Source organism: Balaenoptera borealis (assembly GCF_965194805.1).
Source record: "Balaenoptera borealis genome assembly, chromosome: 1".
NCBI classification, from domain to species: Eukaryota; Metazoa; Chordata; class Mammalia; order Artiodactyla; family Balaenopteridae; genus Balaenoptera; species Balaenoptera borealis.
Genome location: NC_138860.1, coordinates 155760100 through 155767298, shown reverse-complemented (window position 1 = coordinate 155767298; position 7199 = coordinate 155760100).

Sequence of the window (7199 nt, the reverse complement as noted above, 5' to 3'; positions counted from 1 at the left end):
GACCTGGAGTAGCTGGACCTGCAAAAGGAGTCTTTCTGCCTGTCTTTTCCTCTCCCGTTCTCCTATTCTAGCTGCCAGGATCCCACTAAGCCCAAGCGAATGGACAAGGGTGGGGTGGCAGTTGCCTCCTGGAGGGCCTGGTGCGTGGATGGTCTGGGGATTCCTGCTACAGGTTCTCAGAACAGACATCCTCCAGTTCAGTCCCCATTTGGGCAGGAGTCACTAACACCCAGACCCTGCCCACGAACCCGCAGGGACGGGAAGCTCATTACCTTACAGGGCAGCCTGCTGCAGGTCTGACTGGGAAGTTCTTCCTCATTTAAGCTGAAACCTGCCTCCTCCTCATCAGGCCTGGCCTGGGGGGTGGGGGTGGTGTGCACACAGAAGACATCTATTCACACTGTTCTGGGACGTCCAACCAAACTGGACCACGTGGCACCTCCCACACTCACTGTACCCCTTCCCACCTGTCTGCTCTTGCTGATCAGGCCTTCTGGGGAAAGCCTGTTCACTCTTCAGAACCCATCCATATGCACCCTCGCCAGGAAGCCTCACCTGATCACTCCTTAGCCCCTCCCTCTCTTGACCCCTTTTGGCCACCCAGGGACACCCAGATGGAGCTCCCTGAGCAGGACTTGGCACGGGCAGAGCCAGGCTCAGAGTTGTTGCGGAACCAATACTGCACCTGTCTAACTGAACTGGAGGTGCAGTGTGAGGGGTGGGCTCTGCCTGGGACCCTGGGAGCCCGGTTCCTGTCTGGCCTTGCTTTGCGGCCCTGGGCAAGCCCTGGCCTTTTCTGGGCCTCTATTTCCTGTGTAGAGGTTGGAGGGTAGTCTATTCAGGCCACCTGCCTGCCTTGGATGGCCTTGCTTTCTGAATGTCCTGCTGAGTTTTCTCTTCTGTGTGATATTCACCCCCTAGTTTCCTCAGTTGTTCCATCCAGGGCCTCTCCCCATGCTGGACCACATGACCCCCTGTGGGTGCAGATGGGGCTTGGAGGCACTCGTGGCAAAGGCCCAGCAGCTGCCCAAGGAAGTGGGATGAAGGGGTGTCCAGGGATGGTGCCCAAGGACCAGTGAGCACCCTTTGGCCATGCAGGGCCTCGCCCTTCTCCTTTAGAGATGAGGCGGGGCCTGAGGCTGAGGCTGTAGTCCAGTCCCTGTCTCTTCCTGTCTCTTCTCTTCCTGAGGATGTGGCTCTGTCTTGGCACAGGCTTTAGCTCCCTCCTCTCCGTCTTGAGCCCCAGTGCCCACACTTTAGGGACCACCCGCCACCAGTCTTTGTGAGGTGGATAGGAGGGGCCTCAGTCAACTAATGTTTACTGAACACCATCTATGTGCCAGACAGCCTGGGAACTGGGGATGCAGTGCTGAACGAGACTGTCCCTGCTCCCAAGGCACTCATTGCTGGTGGGGAGACAGACAACAGGTAGATAGGTGCTGAAACAAATATGTTTGGGGTGTTGATTAAAGGTTATGAAGAATCTCAAATAGAGAGTGGGGTCAGGGTGCAGCTGAGGAGACGGATGGAAGGAGCAGACCAAGAATGAGGCCAGAGAGGACCAGACAGATCAGATCGACAGCCAGGTGGACAGCTGGTGAGGAAAGAGGCTGGCGCAGGCCTGGAGGCTCCACTGAAGGCTCCACTGAAGGCTCTGGGGGAGAAGGGGTTGGGGTGGTGGTGGGATCTATTAAGCTGATGACTCCAGGCCCTAATCCTGTGCCAGGCCTAGGCGGGTAGTGTGTGTGTGGGGAAGGGGGAGCACCCCCGCTGGGGTGTAATTTCACGCTGAAGGGCCTGATGGGGCGTCCCAGGGACTGATCCTTTCTGGATCAGAAAACTCACTTCCCTTTGTCGCATGCAGGGCGATTAATGCCTTAACCCTTTGTGGGCTGGCCTAGGGCCAGCCCCGCCCCCCCCCTCCAGCCCCTTGGGACCTAGCCCAGAGCCCTTCGCCTCCAGCCCCATCAGCTCCTGGACCTGGTCCTGTCTGCAGAGAGGGAGAAGCTGTGACTGAGGACACCAGGAGACAGCTTTCCAAGCAGCTTTCCCATGTCCCTGTTCCCTGGAATGCAGCTGCCCAGGCCCTGTGCCCCCAGAGACGTGAACTCCCCACCCCTATCTGCAGGTTCTCTTGTAGCTCAGTTCAAGTCCAGTCTCCTTAAGGAAGCCTAGGGTCTAGTCCACAGGCCACCACAGCCTTCCCACATGTCCTGCGAAGGGGAGCCCACTCTCTCCCGGGGGTGCCCCTCCCAGCGGCCATAAGCAATACAGCCATAACCGCCTAGTCCCGCTGACCTCGCAGCGAGGAATGCACACTGCTCCGCCCCACACCCCCAGAAGGCCGGGTCCCCTGACCCTCAGAGTCCACGCCTCCAGTAGCACCCCAGGGATAGCCCTGGCCATTCTGTCCAATGGTGGCATTGCAGGCCTGGGCAGCTCACCACCGGCAGCCCCTGCCTCTCCGCCCGCTCGAGATCGCGGCCCCCCTCTCTCCCCGTCTCTGTTCAAAGCCCCACCAGGAAGTTGTCGCACCTTCTTTGGCCCCTCCCCTCGCTCCTCGCAGCGTAACTTCGCCGCATCCCGGGGCAGCCCCGGCGGGTCGCCCCTCCCAAGCTCCCCTGGGGTGGGGGCAGAGGGGCAGGGACCCGGGCTAAGCTCCCCGGGTCTCTGAAACCCCAGCCCCGTTAAAAGAAAGCCCCTAAATGTTATTTACACTTCGGAGTCTTAAAAACCATTAACAAAAGCCACTTAATTCAATTATCTTCCCGGCTGGCTCGGTTCTCAGAGCTGAGCGCGGGCCTCCCCTTGCCGCCCCCCCTCGGCATACCCCCCCCACTGTCATTGTGTCGGGCTAATGAGGTAAACTGAAGCGAGCCCTGTCCCCCCTGACAGGTTTATGAGAATTTAATAAAGCGTGGCCGGGACCAAATGAGTTGCCTCAGCCTGGGAGAGCTCATTGTCTTCGGCGTCAGCGTTTTTGACTCGAGCCGCCCCTCCCCCGCCCCGGCTCCCGCCTGGCTCGACCCCCACCCCCGCGCCAGTGCCGCCCAAGGTGAGCCTGGGGAGGGCCTGGCAGAGGCCCGCCCGGGCCCCGCAGGGCCGAGGCTCCCCGGGCCGGCCCTGACCTGGGCAGTGTGCCCTGCGGAGGGGCTGCGTGGTGCCTCGCGGACCCGCTTGTCCTCACACACACACACCAGACCCCGGGAGGGTACGGGGACCTCCGGGACTCCTCCTTCCCGCCTCCCTGCTCCTGTCTCACCCGCCACTGCCAACCTGAGGCTGAGGCCTGGCTGGAGCCGCCTTGAGCGTGATTCACTTTCTCTTGCTTGTCTGCAGCGACTGGCCAGAGTGAGGGGGCTTCTCTTCCCGCCAGGGTACACGGTGGGGACACGGGGCCCTCAGTCATGACCTGGTCACCTTCTCCCTTTTGCCCTGAAAGGTAACGAGGGGTGGAGCACAGCCCAATGAGTGGAAGGGACTTGCCCAGGTTTCAGCAGGAGTCAGAAGTGCAGATGAAAGAGGCGCCCAGGCTGGGGGCCCCCAGATGCACAGGCAGGCGGGCAGGCCTCACCGGAGCTCCAAGGGTATCTGGAGAAGGCCCAGCTGTCCTTCGTCCCTCATGTCCCGGACAGCCTAGAACTGGCCTTTCTCTGTCTGGCCTCTCAGGGATGCAATGTCTAGGAGTTTCCGGACCATTCAGAGACCCAGAATTCCTTCTTTCCCCTTCCAAAGTGTTTCCAGAAGTTACTTCCTTCTGGGGCTGAAGCCTGGCTGAGAACCTCATCTGGAAGGTCCTGAAGTCAATGGGGTGTGTGGGAGCCAGTCTTAGGGATCAAGGCTCAGTCTGTGACCATGAGGAAAGCTCAGTCTTAGTTCAGGGTCAGCATTCAGTGTATTGATTAGGGTCAGAGTTCAGGTCGGGACCAGATTCAGGGCTCTGTGACCAGCGTCAGGCTCAACCTGTTACTAGAATCAGGCCTTAGTGCATGCATCAGGGTCAGGGCTCAGTCTGTGACCAGAATAAGGGCTTAATGTTTGTCCATGACCAAGACTCAGTCTGTGCACAGATCAGGGTTCAATTTTTGATAAAGGTCAGGGTTCAAGTCAGAGCTCAGTCTAAGATCAGTGTTCACTGTATGGCCCAGGCAGGGTCAAGGCTCAGAATGTGATCAGGCTCAAGCTCAGGTCAGGACTTAGTCTAAAATCAGAGTGAGGGCTCAGTCTAGGACCAGACCCAGAACTTACCTGTGTCCTTGATAAAGGATGTCTGTGTCCAGCATCAGGCCTCCCTCTGTGGTAAGGTCAGGTTCCAGGGACGGAGGTGTCACTTAGTGAATCTGGGTGACTTTAACACCCACCCCCTTCATGCACACCCAACTCCCTACTCCCCACCTCCTCAGAAGAAGAAAAGGCAAAGTTGTGCAGTCTGGCTGGGCTGTCACCTCTATCCCCTGTCATGTGCCCAGGGTGCCCTCTGGTGGTACTCCCTAGCAGTGCCGGTTTCCTCAGTCTTAGCCCATCCATCTGGCCATCTCCTACGTAGGGGAGCCTGGCCCTCAGGTGCATCCATTAATGCCCATCTAGCCAGCTCTATATTCCTGCGTCACCCCACCTCCCCACAAAGCAGAAAACAAGAACTGACCAGGAGAACTCCCACACGCATAAGGAGCTTTTCTCCCTTCCTGTCCAGAATCAGGCATCTTGATAAATCCCTATTTCCGGCGGCCCAGAACCTTAGCTGTGTGATAACATTCACACCCTTTACTCATTCAGTCATTTGACAAATATTTATGGGGCACCTACCTTGTGCCAGGTAGGCACTGAGTGCACAGCTGTGAATAAGCCAGAAGTCCCAACCTCTTCGAGCTCACATTCTACTCACTTCTCCCTGATCCCCAACTCCTAGTGCACAGACCTCACCAGAAAGGCACTGGCATCAGCAGAAGGTTGGGCAAGATTCAGAACTGGGCAACTTCAAGTCCCTTCTCTCCCCTAGAGTCAGAGGCTGCACTACTCTAGGTTCTGGTTCCTGGTCTTCATCTCTCCTCATACGCCTCATCTGGACTCATGGCTTCACCACCACCCACAGGTCAATGGCTTCTGCATCTGCCTCCCCAGGGCTCTCCATCTGGAACTCGGGCCTGCGGCTCCAGCTCCTACAGGACAGCTCCACTGGGTTTACAGACCTTTCATCTGACCACAGCCCTTGCTTTTCCTCCACCATATGCCCAGCTGCTCAAACCAAAATTCTAGAACTTCCTTCCAGATTCCTCTCTTTCACTCCCTTAAACTCCCCTGACAGGGAGATCTCAAAAATGGGTGTCGAATTGGCCCAGCTCACAGCCACCACTGTGGTCCTGACTCCCAGCGTTTCCCACTGCAATGACCTCCTAACCTGGCCCCTCTTTTCCCTCGTGTCCCTCAACATCTATTTTCCACATAGCAGGCAGAGTGAGCTGTGCAATCATAAATCAGATCATGTCACTTCCCTGCTTAAAACCCGCCAGTGGCTCCCATCTCATGGAGAATAAAATCCCAGCTCCTCACCCTGCTTACTAAGCTTTACAGGAGCTGAGCACTACGCCCGCTCCCACCTTCTCCAACTTCATCTCCCACCTTTGTCTCTACAGCCCTTCTTTCTTGGTCTGACACATGGAAGCCAAGTTCATTCTCACCTTAGGGTTGCACTGGCCATTTTCCTGAGCTTGAAATGTTCTTGCTCTAGACCCATGCGTGGCTAACTCTTGTCAGAGCTCAGCTTAAATGTCACCTCTCCGAGAAGACCTCTCCAGCCATCGAAGTCCCTCTGTCACACCTTCCTATTGTGATTTTCTGCACAGCACTATCAACTAGCTAGTATTTTTTGTCTTGTTTACTTATTTAATTCTTTAATTCTCCCCCAAGCAGAACGTAAGCTCCTCCAGAGCTTGTTCACCAAGCTATGGGTTCATAGTAGGGCTCAGGGTTGATTTGTTGAATTAATTAGTAAAAAATGGTCCTAAGTGGCCGCCCTCGTTTCTTCTAGTGGGAAGAGACGGAGAGGATCCGAGTTCCCGGCCCTTAGTGGGCTCCCTTGTCTTGGCCCTCTGGGAGGTGGCCTCACTGTGCCACCCCTGAGCTCCCCCAGGCCCCAGGCGGCACCCCTCCTTTCAGAAGGACCAGCTATGTGTCCTCCACTGCAGCCCCTGGACCTCTGAGGACATACCCTGGTGCCTCAGTTCTGAATCTCAGGGCCAGGAGTGGGAGTGGGAGCGTTTAGCCTTCATCCCAGGACCCCTAGGCAGTGTCCCAGCGGGAGGTGCCAGTCCCTGCTCAGATTCCTCAAGGTCAGGGAGCTTGCTGCCTCTGTGCCGTCAGAATCACCTCCTCTCCTTCCACAGAAACCTGCTCCCCACCCGCTGGCCCCCTGGAGCCCCTCTCTGCCCTCAGGGCCTGGAGCCTGCCCTGGAGGGGCCCGCAGACGTGTGGGGACAGGGCAATCCTCCAGCCTCCTTGTGTGTGGAGACTGCGGCTGCCCTTGGGCCTCGCTGGCTCCACGGTGGACGCACTGCCCTAGGGGGGCCTGAAGGGATATGAGGGGAAGGGTCCCCGGGTGTGGCAGGCCTGGAGGGATACTGGGGGGCTTTGCTAGGGCTGGCTGATTGGAAAGTGGGTCCTGGGGTATAGAGCATATCTCCTGGTGTGCCTGGGGAGGGAGAGGAGGCACAGACGGGACAAAAGATGACCTTCAGCTGGCGGTGACAATGGAAGGGAGACTCCAAGGAGCCATGCCCCACAACCCGCCCTCTGCTGCCACCTTGATCCCATTCTATTCACTCACACCATCGATCTGTGGCCCACTTCCTTGAACCCTATCACATGCTCACTCTCCTCCCCAGCAGCCAGGCTCCAAGACAGGATCTGCAAGTCTTCTTGTAGAAGAGGAAGAAACCCTGATGGTGCAACTCCAGGCCTCTGCCAGCAGGAGGGAGAGGGGTTTGGGCTGGGCCTGGCATTCCTGGGCTAGAATCTGGGGTGCCTCTTCTTAAGAAGGTGGTGGGAGAAGGGTGGTCCACACCCTTCTGCATCAGCAGTGGCATCAGCAGTGGCCCCTCTCACCTCCTACTCTTCCAAGGCAGCAGGTGGCGTCTGAGGCTGCCAGTGGACCAGAAGAGACAGGCCTGGAGCCTGGGGAGGTGGCCTTCCTTACACACACA